This window comes from Protopterus annectens, chromosome 1.part0, assembly GCF_019279795.1.
Source record: "Protopterus annectens isolate FY-2018-M chromosome 1.part0, PAN1.0, whole genome shotgun sequence".
NCBI classification, from domain to species: domain Eukaryota; kingdom Metazoa; phylum Chordata; order Ceratodontiformes; family Protopteridae; genus Protopterus; species Protopterus annectens.
The window spans coordinates 94,468,252-94,486,846 of NC_056725.1; positions in this window are offsets into that span (position 1 = coordinate 94,468,252).

The following is an 18,595-nucleotide window of genomic DNA, read 5'->3' on the forward strand; positions in this document are numbered from 1 at the left end:
AACTGGAACCAAAGACTTTCAACATGTTGACAAACAAATGGGGGAGCCTGGATATAGACCTGTTTGCCTCCCGCAGAACTACCAATTAGACATATTTTGCACAAGGACTCCCCACAAACAATCTTGGAAAGTGGATGCTCCGTCCTTCAGCTGGAAACACCCATCAGTTTACACCTTTCCTCCTCTGCCTCTCCTTTCCAAAGTACTACTAAAGATCAAACAGGACAAACCAAGGACGATATTGATTGTACCAGACTGGCCACGCCAACACTGGTACCCTCTCTAGCGCAATGTGTCACTGTTGGCCCCATGGCACCTGCCTCAGACCCCTACCCTGTTGTCTCAGCAGGAGAACCAGATTCTGCACCCTCAGCTTCAAACCCTGAACCTAGCAGCCTGGCTAATTACCTAATGTCTCTTTTACCATCCCTCAGTAAACCAGTGATGGATATCATTTTAAAGGCAAGGAGGCCTAGTACTAGAAAATCTTATGCTGAAAAATGGAAATGATTCTGTGTCTGGAGCCAATCTCAAGGGATGAGCACAGCAGCGCCCAGTTTACCTCAGATTTTACAATACTTAACTGAGATGCTTCACAAGGGCCTTTCTTTTTCCTCCATCAAAATTCACTCCTCAGCCATTTCAGCTCATTATAACACAGAACCTACCCTCTTCTCTCATCCACTGCTCAAGCAGTTCCTCAGAGGGGCCAAAAATGCAAGACCATCCAGTAGAGCCCCAACTCCAGCCTGGGATCTTAACTTTGCATTGGAGAAACTCACTCTTCCTCCTTTCGAGCCAGCTGCTAGTGCATTTTTAAATTTCCTTTCTTGGAAAACAGCTTTCCTTTTAGCAATCACTTCAGCAAGAAGGGTATCTGAATTACAGGCCCATATGGCAGTGGAGCCTTTCATCATCTTTCATGCGGACAGGGTGTCCCTCAGAACCAATCCCTCCTCCATGCCCAAGGTGGTATCCAGCATGGCGCTTAGTCAGTCCATTCATTTGCCAACCTTCTTTCCTAATCCACAGAACAAGGGGGAATGGATACTGCACTTAGATGTGCACAGACAACTTGGATTCTACTTGGACAGGACTAAACCTCAAAGGAAATCTGAACAACTGCTGGTGGCATTTGCTGCAGGGGCAGAGGGGAAGGCTATTACAAAGCAAACCATTTCTAAATGGATAGGCCATTGCATTCATTTCTGCTGTAAGCACCGTGGAAAACTATCCCACAGGGGATCAAACCCCATTCAACCAGGGCTGCATCTGCCTCTACATTCTTTCTCAAAGGTGTCCCTACCAGGGACATCCTAGAAGCTGCTACCTGGAGTTCTGTACATACTTTCAACAAGCATTACCGTTTGCCAATTTTCTCTATATCCAGAGCTGGCTTTGTCACTGCAGTCTTGCAGGGCCTTATAGCCGGTCCTAATGCTATCTAAATTCCTCCTCCTATCCTTAGCTTTGGGAATCTACCCAAATGTGATGACTGCAACAGTGAAACACGAAGAACTTAGTACAGTTGTATACACTTACCATAAATGTAGATGTTCGAGTGTATTCACTGTTGCAGTCCTGGATGTTCATCGTGCATACAGCTGCAGTAATCACATATGGGTTCTCTGTCGTCAGGCGGTCCCTCGGTCAGCTGAATTCCAAAGTCCTGGTCCGGCGTCGGTTGTTGTCCCCTCCTCCCTGACGTCAGTGCGACAGGGGTATATAAGTTGCAGCCGACGCCATATTCTCCAGCAGAAGCAGTTCGCAAGTGCCGGTCGGCCAGCTCCTGAATTTACGAAAAATTGGAAACCGAAGTATTCTTTAAAGCTAAGTACCCCGTTGGGGAAACTTTTCTTGCCTCAGACCGATGTCAGACAAAGTTAACAATTGTATTTCTTGTGGGAAGCAAATACCGCATAAGGATTTTCATTCCCTTTGCATACCTTGTTTAGGCCCAGACCACGACGTCTCAGGCTGTCGCTTCTGTGCGACTTTCAATAAACGCACTATTAAGCGTCGGGTGGAGTTCGCCCAACATTATTTTGGTAAAGCCTTTGATTATAAAATGTCGTTGGATACTCCGACTACCATTTTATCCAAAAAACACAAGGATAAAGACCGACATGCGAGGCCCGCGGTCTCCACCGACACCACGCCAAAGCCGGCTACACGTGGTCCGGTTCTCAGCGAGACGCCTATGCAGTCCCTGACTACCGACGACACTACTTTGGCGGTGTCTTCTGTACCCGAGACCGCTGGTACCTCGGCCCTTACTCAGACTTCAACCACCGAAACCACAGCGGGTGTTGAGCCACCTAGTGTGGACAGGTCCACTTCCACCCAGGGTGTATTTAGACCCTCTTCTTCCTTTTCTATTAAGGCCTTCACTAAGTCCAAATCAGCCATGCATACCAAGAGGCCTGTTGCACAGGGCCCATCCCCAGGCCCCATGCCTAAAAAGCAGATGCTTAAAATGGCTGAGGATTTAATTTCCTATATCAGGGGTTCCCAACCCCCTCCAGACAAGAGACCCAGAGTGGAGGAAGACTCTCCCTCTTCTGAACAGGGCTCCATTTTCTCAGAACATTCTGATGTGGAGGAACACTCGTACTCCCCTTATGAAGATTCTGATGTAGAACAGTCCATTCCTTCTGTATCTCCCCCAGAGGATTTTTCTTTTGGGGAAACCTTACACACCTTGAGGGAGCACTTCCATTGGGAAGACCAAGACTTTTCTGATTCCAAGAAAAGGCTTAGGGAATTTCTCTTGTTACCCCAACACAGACCTCTGGCTATACCTCCTGTCCTGGACATACTTGATGATGTTTACTCGGAGGCTTGTCTTAATCCGGATTTCCTGCCTCCTGCACCAGTCAAGCCTGATAGGTACTACAGAGTCCCTAACTCTCACCAATTTCTTTTCAAAAGCCATAATGCTGACCCTGAAACCATTTCTCAAGGCCCCAAGGGGATGAAGGCCTCTACTGCCAAGAACCCATTTCCTTCTGAAAGAGAATCTAGATCCTTAGAAAGGTGGGGGGAAAAGGTATACACCTCGGCCACCCTTGCCATGAGGGCCTTAAATTGTCAGTTCCATATGCTTAAATATCAGCAGTTTCTGTTATCACAATTAAGAAACAAAATGTCTCAACCTGAACAACCAGATTTGAAGGAATTGCAGGATATGATGCATAGTGCAGAACAAGTGGGTAAACACACCTTACAATGTGGTTATGATGCCTTAGAGGCCTCAAGTAGAGCTGCGGCTACAGGAGCAGTCATTCGTAGACATGCCTGGCTTAGGGAACAAAGCTTGCCTGATCATGTTAAAGCTAAGCTACTAGATGCTCCTTTACAAAAGGATGTGCTATTTGGTACTAATGCTGAGGACATACTAAGGAAGATGGAAGAAAAAGCTAAATCTATGCAAACTGTCAAGGCTTTTCTACAGGTACAGCCACCTCGTTTTAGCAGAAATTGGCCTTCAAAAAACTGGTCCTTTCCAGCCACGGACAAGCCCCAAAGAGGTAGATACAGGCACTCAAGGGGCAGAGGACAAGCTCAAGGATCGTACAGAGGCAGACAATGGCAATCTCAAGCACCAAGAGGTGGCGAAGACAGTGCACAACAATACAGGAAGCAAACCCAATGACTTCCTCCTTTTCATGCCAAGCAAATCCCCTTGGGAGGAAAGCTGGCACTATTTTCAAGAAATTGGCAAATTATCACAACAGACAAATGGATCCTGGACATAATAAACATAGGCTACAGATTTCATTTTCACACACTTCCAAAAATGAGAGGCATGCCAAACCTGCCACACAATCAAAGGGCAGAGGCACAAATACAAATTACAAAACTCATGGACATGAAAGCTATTCAAGAGGTTCCTACTCACGAACAAGGTCAAGGTTTTTATTCCAGACTTTTCCTGGTACCAAGAAAAGGAACCGACTGGAGACCCATTTTGGACTTATCCATCCTAAATACATTTCTACTCGTACCAAAATTCAAGATGCTCACATTACAGCAACTACTTCCCATGCTGGGCAAGGAGTTTTGGCTGGTAACATTGGACCTCAAGGAGGCATACCTGCATGTCCCAGTCAGACAAAGCTGCAGAAGATACCTCAGATTTCTTGCAGGTTCAATCCACTATCAATTCTCTGCATTGCCCTTTGGCTTATCTACTGCGCCCAGAGTATTCACGAAATGCCTGGCATCAGTAATTGCCTACTGCAGACTTCAAGGGATACAAATTTACCCTTATTTGGACGACTGCCTGATCCAAGCGGACAGCAAGCACACTCTTCTGGAACATCTGGCTTATGCAACACGGTTACTGAATTCTCTGGGATACACAATCAACAAAGAGAAATCCAGGCTGACACCATCTCAGAAAATAACTTTCCTGGGTGCCAACTTGGACACAAACACCCAGATGGCCTATCTTACGCCAGAAAAACAGGGGCAACTAACTCAGTACTTCAAAACACTAGCAAATTGTACCAGGCTTACTGCAAGGAAAATCCTGCAGGATCTGGGCTTCATGGCATCTTGCATTCTTTTAATCCCATGTGCAAAGTTGCATATGAGAAAACTTCAATGGTACCTAAAAAACCTGTGGTCTCAACACAGCCACAACTTGGAAACAATAATACCATGCTTGCAAAAGGAATTTCTATGGTGGGCCCAAGCATGTCAAGCAAACACAGGTCTCCCATTCTGCAAGCCTCAAGCAAATCAAGTCATCACAACAGACGCCTCAGATTACGCCTGGGGGGCACACATGGCAGGCAGGTGCATTCAGGGCCAATGGTCCCAAAAGGAAAAGCACCTTCACATCAAGTCAAAAAGAAATGCTAGCAGTAATAAATGCAATTACAGCATTCAAGGACCTCCTGCATCCAGGACAATTATTGATAAGAACAGACAACACCACGTAATGTGGTACATAAACAATCAAGGAGGAACACATTCATATCCCCTGTGCAGACTAGCCATGACACTTTGGAACTTGGCTCTGGAATGGCAAATCGAACTTCAAGCACAATACTGGCCAGGTTTGGAAAACACGCTGGCAGACAATCTAAGCAGAAATATGACAGATCCACACGAATGGAAGCTGCATCCACAGGTGTTTGCAAAGATAATCCAAGCATGGGGAAGGCCAGACATAGATCTCTTCGCCTCCCACAGGAACCATCAATTGGAAACATTTTGTTCAAGGACTTTTCATCCAAAGGCATGGAAGGTGGACGCCCTTTCATTCAGTTGGACAGCATGGACAGTGTACGCTTACCCACCTCTGCCCCTTCTATCCAAGGTACTCCTGAAAGCAAAGGCAGACAGACCGAAAATTATACTGATTGCTCCAGACTGGCCAAGGCAGCACTGGTACCCACTCCTAAGGAGTCTAACACATACTCCTCCCTGGCCTCTACCTCTAATGCCTCTCCTACTGACTCAGCACAACTACAAAACTCTTCACAGTCAGCTAAAAACACTCAAACTTGCTGCATGGAAAATTTCTTAACACCACAGCAGACCCTTCTCTCCAAAGAGGTGCAGAATATCATTCTGGAGGCCAGAAGGCCATCTACTAGGAAGACTTACTCCGCAAAATGGAAACTGTTTTGCTCTTGGAATGAGAAAAGAGGCCAGGACCCTAGAAAACTGAATCTGCCTCAGGTATTACAGTATCTAGCTGAGCTGCTGAACAGTGGACTTTCATTTTCCTCCATAAAAATCCATGCCTCAGCCATTTCTACAGAATTCAACACGGATCCACCGTTATTCTCTCACCCACTTTTAAGGCAATTCCTCAGAGGGGCTAAGAATATAAGACCACCAAGGAAACAACCAGTGCCAGCCTGGGATCTTAATTACATCCTAGAAAAATTAACATTGCCTCCATTTGAACCAGCTGCCTCAACAGATTTGCAATACTTGTCCTGGAAAACAGCTTTCCTTCTGGCCATTACCTCAGCTCGTAGGGTTTCGGAACTACAAGCCCTCATGGCTGTGCAGCACTTTCTCATCTTCCATCAGGACAGGGTTTCCCTTCGAACCAACCCGTCATTTATGCCTAAAGTAGTATCCAGGGTAGCTTTAAATCAAGCCATACACTTACCTACCTTTTACCCCAATCCTCAAAACAAAGGGGAAAGGCTGCTACATTCCTTAGGCATCCATAGACAGCTTTGTTACTATTTGGACAGAACAAAGCCTTTCAGGAGATCAGAACAACTTTTTGTGTCTTATGCTGTAGGAGCCCAAGGGAAGCCTGTTACCAAACAGACAATCTCTAAATGGATAGGCCACTGTATACGTTTTTGTTACTCCTATCATGGGAAATCTGTCCCTGTAGGCATCAGACCACACTCCACCAGGGCCACAGCTACCTCCACGGCCTTCCTCAGAGGAGTTCCTACTAAAGATATTTTGGAGGCAGCCACTTGGAGTTCTGTACATACCTTCACTAGACACTACCATCTGCCTTTATTTTCCAAAACTAGAGCAGGCTTTGCTACTGCTGTATTGCAGGGCATTCTGGCTCATCCCAGTTCTACCTAGTGCCTACCACCCTGTGCGTAGCTTTGGGATTCTACCCATATGTGATTACTGCAGCTGTATGCACGATGAACATAGTACAGTTTTGTACCTACCATAAATGTAGATGTTCGAGTGCTAATACAGCTGCAGTACAGGTTTCCCTCCCTCCTTCCCCTCTAGGTATAGGATTTGTGGCTAACACCTCCTCATATAACCTATTTTGGGTTATCCTCCTGTGGTGTATTTGCTTGCAACTACTCTTTTTTGATAACATTGCATTGCTTGAATATATTTATATATATATATAATTTATCTATTGCCTTCTTTTGGGGGCACCTGACATCTGGGGCAAGAAAGACTGGAGAATATGGCATCGGCTGTAACTTATATACCCCTGTCGCACTGACGTCAGGGAGGAGGGAACAACAACCGACGCCGGACCAGGACTTTGGAATTCGGCCGACCAAGGGGACCGCCTGACGGCAGAGAACCCATATGTGATTACTGCAGCTGTATTAGCACTCGAACATCTACATTTATGGTAGGTACAAAACTGTACTTTACCCTCCCTCCAGCCCCCTGACTTTTTTTTTGCTGTACCTCTACTCTCCTTTACTATGCTTAAAAGCTTTTTGGTGTATTTGCTTTTTTATTGGAGGGTATATCCTTGTAAATATTTATATTTATTTTATTGCTTCCCATTATGGGGGCACCTGACATCTGGGGGAAGAAAAACTAATGTAATGGCGTCGGCTGCATGTTTTATACCCCTGACTACCTGACGTCACGGAAGAAGAGACAGCAACCGACACAGGACCCAAGTAATCAGGCCGACTGAGGGCTACTGCAAGCAGATAACCCAAATGTGATGACTGCAACAGTGAATACACTAGAACATCTACATTTATGTTAAGTGTACACAACTGTACTTTTCTCTTCTTAGGCTTGTGATCACTGAAGAAGGTGAGGTGCTTTCACAGCCCCCTTCTGTGTTCAAGGTGGTGGCGCAGGCCTCTGTCGAGACCTGTTCGGAGCCTGACATGTTTTCGGGTCCCTTTTCTTCTGCACAGGTCCTTGCTTTTCAGCTCGTCAGTGGGGTCCGGGGCCATGCAGCAGGCTTCAGCTTCCAGAGAGAGCTCTCTTCCAGTGACGCTTCTTTGTGGCTTTGGTTTATACTGGTTCATCTTTCTTCCAGAGAGACTGGCATCAGGAAGTTGGACATCCCTATCCCTAAGCCAAAGGCCAAAGCGCCCGCTGAGAGAGAGATACTTCTGCAGGGGCTTTGCCTAGGCCTACCAGCTCCTTTTTTTCAGGGATACCAACAGGGCGTAGATTAGCTCAAGACCTGATCTCCATAGTTAGATCTAGACAAGCACCAGGGGATTCCTCCCCAGGTAAAAGGAAAATGAATTCTACTTTGAAGCTTTTCCATATCCTTTTCAATCGGATGAGGAGTCCGGCATAGAAGAGTCTGGTGCTGAAAAAGGACCCCTGCCTCACTTCCTTTGAGGAATCGGATTCAGAGAAGAACCCTGGCCTCTGCTTCCCCACAGATGATATTCACTTTGGAGAGACTCTGCATGCTATGAGGGAATATGTTCAGTGGGAAGCACAGGGATACTCTGTCAAAAAAGAGAATTGGGGAGTTCCTGGATCTGCCAGAGCACAATCCACTTGCAATTCCCCCCATTTTAGAGGTGGTTGAGGATGTCCTTCAGGATTCCCCCTTTAATCCTGACTCTCTTCCCCCAGCCCCTTCATAAACCAGACAGATTTTATAGGATACAGGACTCCCATAAATACCCTTTCAGAAATCCATCTGCTGATCCAGAGGTGATCACCTCAGGACCCAAAGGGGGCTAGAGCCAGCTTCTCTAGAAACCCTTTACCTATGGATAAAGAGAACAGGACCCTTGATAGATTTGGGGAAAGGGTATATACATCAGCCACCCTCAACTCCTGAGGGCTCTCAGCTGTCAGTTTCACATGATTAAATGTCAGCAAACCATTCTGGATCAGCTTAAACAAAAGTTTCTTCACTTGATAAAAACAATTCTAAAGAGCTCTGCTACTCCATTTCACAGGTAGCAAGGCATTCCTTACATTGTAGCTACAGATGCAGTGGAGGCTTCTAGCCGGCAGCTGCCACTGGCTCGGTTCTTAGAAAGACATGCATGGCTTGGGGAACAATCCCTTCCTGATTATGTTAAATCTAACCTTCATGATGCTCCCATTGATGAGGAATTCCTCTTTGAAGCTAAAGCTGAGGTTTTCTTTACTCATTACATCCGAGTGATGCCTCCAGGTGCATCTGCAGTTAACTCCTACTGACACCTCTAGGCGTCAAATGTTACTTGTTCATATTTGCATCAATAATTCCAAAACCATGCTATGTACAAGGTTTTAAAAGATTTCATCTTAAAGCTTACACAATGGCAAACTCATCTGCATTAATGTTTGATCTCTGTCTAGTGCAGTTAGATACTAATTGTTGCTTTTATGATAATAATTTATATAGATGTGATTTTCACATTCTTCTAAATATCTCAACAACCAAGTAACGCAGACAGAACTCCTTAGTCTCATATGAAAGCTTTCAGCTAGATGAGTAAAATGCTGCTAACAGTACGTGTGTAACTTGAGTTGTTGCTGAGATATTGTAAGTTTATAAAATGTTATAAATGTAATAGTTACTGTGTTTACTGTGACTTATAAAATTAATTTTAAGACCTAGAAAGTAAAGAATACTGTCACTATAAAAATAGTTTGTGCTGAAGAGTTTACAGTTTATACTTTTTTCATAACTCCTATGGTTCCAGAGATATGAATATCTGATTGAAATGTGAAGACATAATTTGATTATGTCAAAAGGCATAGGCTCCACCCATTGGAGGGTACAGTGGAAACTTCCTGAACTCCACTGAAGTGAATGAGTTAAAAAAAAAAATGAAAGGCAGAGGTATGTCTGTGCAGACTGTGAAATACTTGCTTCAAGTTCAGCCTCCTAGATTTAGTAGGAACCTTCCCACTACACACTGGATTTTTCTTTCCCAGCCTAGAGGCAGACCAAGGAAAACCCAGCAGGAAAGGACTCCTAGGCAGCAGCAGCAGCTGCAGAGACCCAGGCAGTGGACCTCAGAAACTTCCAGGCAAGGGAGTTCTAGGCTTCAGGCTTATGCCAGAGAGCAACAATGACACACACACACACACACACACACACACACACACACACACACACACACACACACACACACACACACAAGACTAGGAGGAAGGCTGTCTTTGTTACTAGACACACATTTCTTCAGACGAGTGGGTTCTAGATATTATTTCAAATGGTTACAAACTTTCAAAGAGCCTTTAAAATACTCTAGCTGTCCAGATGTTGTGCAAAGGGTTGTACTCCGGGCTATTTCTAATCCCCGGAAAAGAAGGCTTTTGGCATCCTGTCTTGGACCTGCCCAACCTCATTTCCTCCTGGTTCCAAAATTCAAAATGTTGACTCTTCAAAAGCTCTTTCCCATGATAACCCTATGGGCTTTTATGGTTTCTCTGGATCTAAAAGATGCCTGCCTGCACATCCCAGTTCAAGAATCACACACAAGTTTTCTTTGCTTCATAGCAGGTTCCAGTCACTATGTATTTTCAGCACTGCTCTTTGTCTTGTCTACACCTTCAAGGGTTTTCACCAAGTGCTTAGCCCCTGCAGTTGCCTTTTGCAGGAACAGAGGGATCGAAATATACCCCTACGTGGGCGACTGCCTGATACAGGCCACAAATCTATCAAAGCTTCACAAGGATCTAAAGTTCATCCAAAACCTCCCGTCTTCTCTGGGCTTCGTGATAAATCTGCAAAACTCCAACACTGTTCCAACCAGCAGGATAGTTTTCATGCGGCCCTTCTGGACTCTTCGCTTCAGAAAGCTTTCCTTCCCCCAGACAAGGTCTCCTTTTTGACCCACTGCTTTCAAAGAATCCAGCAGAAACAGTGCGTCTCAGCCAGAGAGTTTCTCCAGGCATTATGATACATGACATCTTGTATCCTCATGATTCCCTTGGCCAGGCTACACATGAAGAAACTCCAGTGGTACTTCAAAAATGTGTGGTGCCAGCACTCAGTCCCTGACAAATGAGATACAGATGATCCTTTGTGTCAAAGAAGAGTTTGTATGGTGGGCACAGGCTTGTGCCCAAAATCAGGGCCTTCCATTCAGATTTGCACCCAGGGCCAAGCTCTCACCACAGATGCCTCGGAGACAGCCTGGGGAGCTCACTTTCAACACCTTCATTTCCAAGGGAAGTCGAAGTGCGAGGACAGGGACATAAATGGAAAAGAGCTTATGGCAGTGCAGAAAGGCCTGATAGCTTTCAAGGAAAAATGGGAAACAGGGGTCCTGTTAGAACAGACAACACCACAATTATGTGGTACATAAATAGGCATGGGGGCACCCCACTCTTACCATCTATGCTGCCTAGCAGTGCAAGTTTGGGAAACTGCTCACTGTCTGGGGTTGCACCTCCTAGCACAATACCTTCCAGGGGCTCAAAATACTCCAGCAGATTACCTCAGCAGAAACTTGATGGACCCCCATGAATGGCATCTGCATCGGGAAATATTTCTCAGCATGGTGATGGCTCGGTGGTGCAGCAGTAGTGTTGTCGCCTCACATCAAGAGGTTCTCCAGTTTGATTCTCTGCTGGAGTGCCTTCTATGTGGAGTCTGCGTGTCCTCCCTGTGTTCGTGTGGGTTTCCTCCGGGTGCTCCAGTTTCCTCCCATGTTTCAAAGACATGCATCTGGAGCATTTCTCCCTGGACCTCCACTGAAAATTGGCTTTGTTCCAAGTCAGATATTCTCAGTAAACAAATGTTAAATAAAAATAAAATAAGTAAATGGCCCAGAGATGAAGTGCCACAGATAGACCTCTTCACCACCAAGGAAAATGCTCGACTCGAAAGATTCTGTTCCAAGAACAATTAGAAATCAAATCCAAACACACAGCAATGCAAAATATCCACAAAATACACTCAGGAGGCAGTCATTGGAATCAACTCCAACTTTTAATGGTGCTTCTGGTACCTCTGCAAACAGCCTTCAAGAAGCACCATTAACAGTCAGAAATCAACCTGGAGAACAGATGCTTTCTCCTTCGTTTGGACTCGCCTCTTAATTTATGCATTCTCCTTCCTTCTGACACACCTCTTCATTTATGCATTCCCTCCCCTACTTCAACTATCTCAAGGGCTTCTAAAGATAAGAGGACCTGAGGGCAATGCTGATTGCCCCAGACTGGCCCAGGCAGCACTGGTATCCTGTTCTTCCCGAACTAACCAACCAGAGTCCATGGCTGTTTCCTCAGAGAGTTAACCTTCTCACTCAGGGCCAGAGAAGTATTGTGCACCCCAGCCTTCATACGCTCAGCCTTTCAGCTTGGATGATTCCACAGTATCCAGGAACAAGCTTGCCCTAAGCAAACAGGTTCAGGACATTCTCAAGGAATCTAGAAGGCTTAGTACTAGGAAATTATACTGATAAGTGGAAAAGACTTTCCATCTAGTGCGAGCAACAACACCACAATCCTGATTCAGACCAGATTTCTACCATTCAAGATTACCTGGCTAGAATGATTGATAAAGACCTTTCCTACTCTTCCATTAAAATTCATGCATGTGCCATTTCGTCCCATATACCTGCTCTTTCTCCTGTCTTTTCCCATTCCCTGTTAAGACCATTTCTGAGGGGGAGTCATCCATATCAGACTGCCCAGGAGGCTACCTACCCCTCCATGGGACTTTAACTTTGTTCTGGAAAATTGATATTTCCTCCTTTCGAACCTGCAGCCTCTGCCCAACTGAAGTTTCTAACATGGAAGTCTGCCCTTCTGCTGGCTATCACCTCAGTCAGGAGGGTCTATGAACTGCAGGCTCTCTTGGCGGTGGAACCATTCCTCATCTTCTACCCAAACATGGTTTCCCTCAGAACTAACCCTTCTTTTCATGCCCAGGGTGGTCACTGACACTATTCTAAATTAAGACATTCACCTGCCTACATTCTTTCCCAACCTCCAGAGCAAAGGAGAAAGAATACTTCATTCTTTGGATGTGTAGGCAGCTCCGCTACTTTCTTGAGAGAACAAGAGCCTTTAAAAAATATGACCAATTTTTTGTGAACTTTGCCCCTGGCTCTGAGGGAAAACCAGCTTCTAAACAGACTATCTCAAATTGGATCTTCCACTGTGTCTCATTTTGTTACAGCCATCCTGGCAAAAAATCTACTGAGGCTGTCGGGTCACAGTCCACTAGAGTGCCTACGAAGGACATCCTGGAAGCTGCCACCTAGTCATCTGTGCATACCTTCATCAAACACTACCACATGGAAGCCTTTTCCAGGTCCATAGCAGTATTTGCCACTGCCAACGTGCAGGGCATCCTCTTCTGTCCTCTTCCTAATCTCCTTACACCCTCTTTTCAGCTTTGGGAATCATCCCACAAGCCAGGATTGCAACAGTAAAACATGAAGAACATAGTACAGTTGTGTACACTTACCATAAATGTAGATGTTCCAAGTGTATTCACTGTTGGCAGTCTTCTTTACCTCCCTTCTTCCCCCTTGGCCTATTAGGTAGTCTATTCATTACGTTTTCTCTAGCCAGGGACCCCCCCCCCCTTGGCCTCTCTTCTTGTAGAGGCTGTCTTCCTCAGTTCCATACTGCCCACTTGGAGCTCCTGCCGGTTAGGGTACAAGAAAAAAATGACTTCACGTATGCTGGCTCCCTATATACCCAAATTCTGATGTCGGTTAGGGCATCCGCTAGTCTAAGGAGGAGGAGGAGAAAATTTTCTCTAGTAGTCGGGCCGGCCACGGGCTTTCATGACAGGAAATCCTACAAGTCAGGACTGCAACAGTGAATACGCTCGAACATCTTCATTTATGTTATGTGTACACAATTGTACTTTACTTTTTTCTTGTTGGTTGAATGTTGACTGAGCTTACTGAATGAGTCTGGTACATTAGTTTGTTAATTAACTGCTTAGTCAAAGATGTGATACTCAAAAGTTATATTCTTAGACCTTGTAGTTTGCCTGAAACCTCTGAGCATAATTCCTGATGCAAGATGAGACTTTAGTAGAGTCCGAGTTTCTGGTAGTTGTATCCACAGAGTACATGTGGGTTGGTCCATGGACATTTTATTTTACGCATCAAGTTCTGATTACTAGATCGGCAAGTTAAAAAGTCTACATGAAAACCTGTTATCCTCTCCAAATGAAACAGCAGCCATGAATTTTTGTCACAGTTGCTTTGGTTCAGAAGGCTTGGATAAGGAGATGGATGGCTGATTTTTATAAGAGTAAAAATAGAAGCGTTTCATGAATGTTGAGAAGGCAGTGAACTGAAGTGAACGTTAGTGCATCTGTTTTGTTGCCCACTACTTAAATCATCAGTTTGGTAAGTTATGTAGCTTTTGTGTTGGAGTTCCCGATTCCCCTCCCCATCCTTTTTTTTTATATATATATATATATATATATATATATATACAGTGGAACTGCTCAAGTAGCAGTCATGAGCGTTTGTTGCACATTAAGAATAAAGATTGTTACATTTAGGATTTTACATCATCGGTATCAACACTAAATGAAAAGTGCACCATGTTTTGTGTGCATGACAGATTACAGCAGAAACTCAAAAATAATTGAATTACCCTGCAAGAAGCATTTGACAAGACATGTATAGAAATGAGAGCTGCATTTATATGTACATTCATTTTTAGTAATGGAGGCATTCTCATACTGCAAAGTAATTTGAAGGTTCCCGTGTTATTATTGGAGTTGATGCTCAGGCATTATGTGGTTCCAGCGAGTATCTCTGCATGAGATCTGAAGCGAATTCAGATCATTTTATTCATGTAGGGTATTTTGTACTGAGGAGACAGCATAGTGTGTTATTCTTTGTAGGTAAAGGTTTTCATAGATGTCCTGACTGAAATCACTGTTGCAGTATTTCTGACATGAGTAGTCACCGCTGATGCCTAGCTGCAGCACCAAAGCTTTACCTTCCCCTAGGTCGTATGTCTAATGGATGACCAGAGTTCGTATCCTTAGGTGTATAAAGATGGATGGATGAGCATGTGTCCTCAGACTATTTTGCCACCCCATCTTCAAACTGTCTCACTGCCCACCTGATTAAAGGTCATGCATCCATCAGGCTGTTCATTGTTTGGTTGTTGGTACCTTTGCTTCAGTGATGTATCCAGATAATCTTATCTATTTAATTCCAATGGGAAACCTTCCTTTTTGCTTTTGAATTTTTGTTAAATTTGTAGAGGTCAGCTAGGGGTAAGTGTGAGTGCAGTAGGTAGATTCTGTACAAGAACTTGCGTGCCAAATATATTTTTTTGCCTAGACCCAGAGCACGATCACAAATCGTGCTGTGTCGGTCATTTGTTCCAAAAACCCGTAGGTCTAGGCTTTATACTCTCAAGCCCCAGCATTTTAAATGCTTGGCAAAATCCAAGTTGGCTGATTCTACCACCGATGAAAAACCTTAGAGGCCTTGAGCAGATTCACAGTCCAGTCTTTCTGACCAAGACACTGTTGGAGGCTGGTATGGCTCATGAGGCTTTGCAGCCTGCAGTTACCTCTGAGGAACTGCAATCTTATTTCAGAAGGACTGCACTGCATCCCTCAAATTCTGGTTTGAGAAGAAATCCCAAGCTGTCTACTAAAGGTCAGACATGGTTCTGATCTTTCACATCTCATCCAGGTGGACATCCAGCTAAAATAAAGCAGAAGAATGAACAGGTGGCCTCCCGTCAGAGGAGGAGGAGTGGATGTATTTTCACAAGGGCTGTTCAGAGCTATTATGTCTTTGGCCTTTTTTGGGTTTCCAGTACCACGAGCTACTCCTCTGGATTCCTCTGCAGAGGAGGCTTCTTTTGGGGAAACTCTTCAGAGCATGATGAAACATTTTGTCAGTCCACACAGATTACTACTATGCCTCTTTGGTGATGGGTTCCCCTGCCCCTTCTCCAGTCCCTCTTGTGCTTGAGGCTTTCCAGGATCCCCTTTCAGTCTACCTATTTGCACCTGATTCTAGACCTGACAAGTTTTTACAAAGTCCCTGGTGACTAAAATATCTAATATAAGAACCCTGTGGCAGACTCTTCTGCAGCATCTCTCTTCAGATAATCCATCCAAGCTTCTGCCCTGTGCTAATGCCCTACCTGTTGATAAAGATAGTAGGACTGTGGTTAGATGGGAGGAGGTTTACACATCTGCTACCTTGCCTTTAGGCCATTTAATTACCACACTCAAATGACAGTGTTTGGTTTCTGTTCTTATTCTTTAAAGTTATCTTAGATTCTCCTACAACAGACTCTAAGCAACAGATGCAGAGTTTACTTTCAAAGGTCAATCAGATTGCCAGGCACAGCATTAAATGCAGTTATGATGCTGTGGATGCTTCTTCGACGGTAGCTGCAAAGGGATCTGTTGTGCAAAAATTGGAAAAGAGGTTGTTGATGGATAGCTGCAGGGTAGCATGGCATCAGTCAGCTTATGCCTGAGAATTTTAAATAAAAAATTCTAGATTCGCCCTTGGACAAAGACTTACTGTTTTGGACCTCAGGCAGGCAGTCTGTTCAAAACATTCCAAGACCAAGGTAAGACCATGAAAGACTGCAGACAGATCCTTTTCTCCTCAGTCCCTAGATAACATAGGAACTACCCAGTTAATTCTACCTCCTTTATTAGAAGGGACCAGAGAACAATCCAGAAACAAAGGAAAACGCCCAGAAAAAGATGCTCTGAAAAATCCCAAGGGGAACCTCCACTGGGAGCCCTTCCTTTGGAGGCGTAAATCTGTGACTGCCACTGCATCCCTCCTCCTGTCCCCAACCTCATTACCCCCCTTTTCTCAAAGGTTGTCACTCTCTGGCTAGGTGGGAAGCTATTACCACAGACATGCGGGTCCTCTCCGTCATCTGGGATTGCTATGCTGTGTCTTGGGAAGACTATCACCCTCTGAGAGGCATCCCGCTGCCTCCTCAAAGTCAGATATCTCTTCTGACTCTCATTATTCAAGACCTCTTGAATCAGGGTACCATTGAGCAGGATTTTTCTTGTCCCAAGAAAAGAAGGGCAGTGGAGACCCATCATAGACCAGTCCATCCTGAACACTTACCTGAAGGTACCATATTTCAAAATGCTCTCTCTTCAGACTCTTCTAACTTTCATTCTTCCACAGGCCTTCCTAGTGTAATTAGATCTAAGGATGCCTACCTTTCATCCTGCTACAAGCTGCCTTAGTGTAATTAGATCTCAAGGATGCCTACCTACACATTCTCATTCGCCCCTCTTGCCGGCGATTCCTCACACTTTGTTTACTGCTCTGCCTTTAGGCCTTTCCACAGTTCCAAAAATGTTCACAAAATGTCTGATGCTTGTGGTAGCTGTCTGCCAAACACAAGGAATTCAAATTTTCCCTTACCTGGATGACCTGATGTAGGGTCTTTCCACAGACATTTTTCTTCAGCATCTTTCAGTTCACCATCCATCTTTTGATAGGTCTGAGATTCATTATAAACTACCAAAAAAAATCGCTCATTGTTCCTGCGCAGGACCTGGTGTTTCTAGGATGCAGGCTGGACACACAAAATGCATGCTTTCCTACCCCAGGAAAAGGTTCTTGCCCTGTCCAGTTACTTCCAAGACCTGTACTCTGCAGCACATTGCTCTGCAAGGCAGATGCTGAGGACTTTGAAATTCATGGCAGCCACTATCCTTATGCTCCCCCTGACCATGCTTCACATGAAGAAAATCCAGTGGTACCTGACATCTGTGTGATTCCAGCACTGCCACTCCTTGGACACCCTGATTCCACTCCTGTATTTTTGCGAGGAGGAGCTTAATGGTGGAAGGGAAAGGTCATCCTCAACCATGGTTACTTTTCATTGCCTCCTGTTCTTCAACAGGTTCACACAGATAACTCAGACAAGACATAGGGGGCTTGGACAGGATAGCACATTGTGAAGGAGAAAAGGAAACCCCCGTTCCTGAAAGAACAAATCAACCTGAAAAAAATGAGAGCTCTTCTGCAAGCACTTCAGATTTTTGCCCACCTTTGGAGACTAGGACCATTCCAAGTATACACAGATGACACCACAGTCATGTGGTACATAAACAGAGAGGTGCCAGGTATTACCAACTTTGCAGGTTAGCACAGGAGGCATGGAATTTGGAAATGCAAATGAACATGTCACTCACAGCCGCATACATCGCTTCTCAGGACAGGGTGCTAGCAGACTATTTAAGTCGCTCTTGGAGGACCCCCATGAGTGGATCTTGCACAGAGAGATCTTCCACAACATCACACTTCAGTGGGGCACTCCTCAGATAGACATGCTCGCTTCCCCAAGCAACCATCATTTCCTCCAGTTCTGCTCTAGGGACTTTTGTCCCACATTCTGGAGGACCAATACTTTCTCTTTCCACTGGACAAGGAAATTTATGTATGCCTTGCCTTCCTTGTCTCTCCCTAAAAATTCATCTCAAGGCACAAAAGGAGACACCCAAGCTCCTATTACTGGCTCAGTTTTGGCCTAGGCAACATTGGTTCCCCTGCTATTTCACCTGGCTAAAGAAAATTGCAGGAGGATTTCTCTGCAGCCAGATCCTATTATGCAGCAATCTGTTTTCCTGAGTAATCAGATGGACCTTGTTACTCAGTATAAAGGACTGCTGCTCCACTCAAATCAGGCTAACCTTATGGATGATACGATTTTAATACCTCAGACATCAGCTGATAAGTCCTACAACAGGCTAAACGACCTGCTACAAGCAAACTTGTATGGCTAAGTGGAAAAGTTTTTCACTCTGGTTCTGCAAACATAGTCAAGATCAGCTCTTAGCACAGGTCCCAACAATACTGCATTACCTGTGCGAGCATCTTCGATCAGGCATAGCCTACTTATCCCTAAAAGCTCATTTGTCTGCTATCAATGTCTGCCTCCCTGTTAGCCCTCCACTTTATGGCTAGGCCAG